The following is a 2,500-nucleotide window of genomic DNA, read 5'->3' as shown; positions in this document are numbered from 1 at the left end:
ACGAAATTCCGATTCCCACATGTGGGCACTAGGCAAGGGCATCCTTGCAAAGAGCCCACTTCCGATTCCGACGAGGAGTGCCCAGCTCAGTTGCCCAAGCCAAGCACCCCGAGCTGAAAGGCCAAGCCAAGCACTCGTGAGCGGATCAAGACGTCGAGCGATTTGGATAGGATGCCCACACCAATGCCCACGCATCCAATCCGCTCATTGTGCAAGACACAACCAATCCAGCGAAATTCCGATTCCCACGTATGGGCGCTGGGCAAGGGCATCCTTGCCGAGCGCCCACTTTCGATTCCGACAAGGAGCGCCCAGCTCAGTTGCCCAAGCCAAGCACCCCGAGCTGAAAGGCCAAGCCAAGCACTCGTGAGCGGATCAAGACGTCGAGCGATTTGGATAGGATGCCCACACCAATGCCCACGCATCCAATCCGCTCATTGTGCAAGACACAACCAATCCAGCGAAATTCCGATTCCCACGTATGGGCGCTGGGCAAGGGCATCCTTGCCGAGCGCCCACTTTCGATTCCGACAAGGAGCGCCCAGCTCAGTTGCCCAAGCCAAGCACCCCGAGCTGAAAGGCCAAGCCAAGCACTCGTGAGCGGATCAAGACGTCGAGCGATTTGGATAGGATGCCCACACCAATGCCCACGCATCCAATCCGCTCATTGTGCAAGACACGACCAATCCAGCGAAATTCCGATTCCCACGTGTGGGCGCTCGGCAAGGGCATCCTTGCCGAGCGCCCACGGCTTCGGTTTCCGACCTTCCGAATCCCACGTGGGGTGCTATATAGGCTGTAGTCCGCGCCAAGCACCCCTAACCGAAGCCCACGTCCCATATAGGAGGGGAGGTCTTTCGACCCACCGGACTACCCCCCTATATATATGTCTTAAGTCCGTTTTCCAAACTGGCAGTAGGAGACATCAATTTCTCAAAAAGCGTAGTCCCCCCCATTTCTCATCCCGTCAGCAGCGGAAGAGCCCTCCAAGCACACGCAGCGTGCGAGGAACGAGCAATCACCCGCAATTTCATATCCCGCAAGTGGGCGCTCGAGAAAGCGATCCTTGCCGAGCACCCACACCTCGATTTCCGACCTTCCGAATCCCACATGGGGTGCTATATAGGCTGTAGTCCACGCCAAGCACCCCTAACCGAAGCCCACGTCCGATATAGGAGGGGAGGTCTTTCGACCCACCGGACTACCCCCCTATATATATGTCTTAAGTCCGTTTTCCAAACTGGCAGTAGGAGACATCAATTTCTCAAAAAACGTAGTCCCGCTCATTTCTCATCCCGTCAGAGCACGCGCGGCCCCCTAGCGCGCGCGCGGGGGTCTGAAGGTTAACCTCAGTACCCCCTATATATATGCCTTAAGTCCGTTTCTCAAACTGGCAGTAGGAGACATCAATTTCTCAAAAAACGTAGTCCCGCTCATTTCTCACCCCGTCAGCGCGCGCGGCCCCATAGCGCGCGCGGGGGTCTGAAGGTTAACCTCAGTACCCCCTATATATATGCCTTAAGTCCGTTTCTCAAACTGGCAGTAGGAGACATCAATTTCTCAAAAAACGTAGTCCCGCTCATTTCTCACCCCGTCAGCGCGAGCGCGGCCACCTAGCGCGCGCGGGGGTCTGAAGGTTAACCTCAGTACCCCCTATATATATGCCTTAAGTCCGTTTCTCAAACTGGCAGTAGGAGACATCAATTTCTCAAAAAACGTAGTCCCGCTCATTTCTCACCCCGTCAGCGCGAGCGCGGCCACCTAGCGCGCGCGGGGGTCTGAAGGTTAACCTCAGTACCCCCTATATATATGCCTTAAGTCCGTTTCTCAAACTGGCAGTAGGAGACATCAATTTCTCAAAAAACGTAGTCCCGCTCATTTCTCACCCCGTCAGCGCGCGCGGCCCCATAGCGCGCGCGGGGTCTGAAGGTTAACCTCAGTACCCCCTATATATATGCCTTAAGTCCGTTTCTCAAACTGGCAGTAGGAGACATCAATTTCTCAAAAAACGTAGTCCCGCTCATTTCTCACCCCGTCAGCGCGCGCGGCCCCATAGCGCGCGCGGGGGTCTGAATGTTAACCTCAGTACCCCCTATATATATGCCTTAAGTCCGTTTCTCAAACTGGCAGTAGGAGACATCAATTTCTCAAAAAACGTAGTCCCGCTCATTTCTCACCCCGTCAGCGCGCGCGGCCCCATAGCGCGCGCGGGGGTCTGAAGGTTAACCTCAGTACCCCCTATATATATGCCTTAAGTCCGTTTCTCAAACTGGCAGTAGGAGACATCAATTTCTCAAAAAACGTAGTCCCGCTCATTTCTCACCCCGTCAGCGCGCGCGGCCCCATAGCGCGCGCGGGGGTCTGAAGGTTAACCTCAGTACCCCCTATATATATGCCTTAAGTCCGTTTCTCAAACTGGCAGTAGGAGACATCAATTTCTCAAAAAACGTAGTCCCGCTCATTTCTCACCCCGTCAGCGCGCGCGGCCCCATAGCGCGCG

This window comes from Tripterygium wilfordii, unplaced genomic scaffold, assembly GCF_013401445.1.
Source record: "Tripterygium wilfordii isolate XIE 37 unplaced genomic scaffold, ASM1340144v1 ctg156, whole genome shotgun sequence".
NCBI classification, from domain to species: Eukaryota; Viridiplantae; Streptophyta; class Magnoliopsida; order Celastrales; family Celastraceae; genus Tripterygium; species Tripterygium wilfordii.
This window is presented reverse-complemented; position numbering follows the sequence as displayed.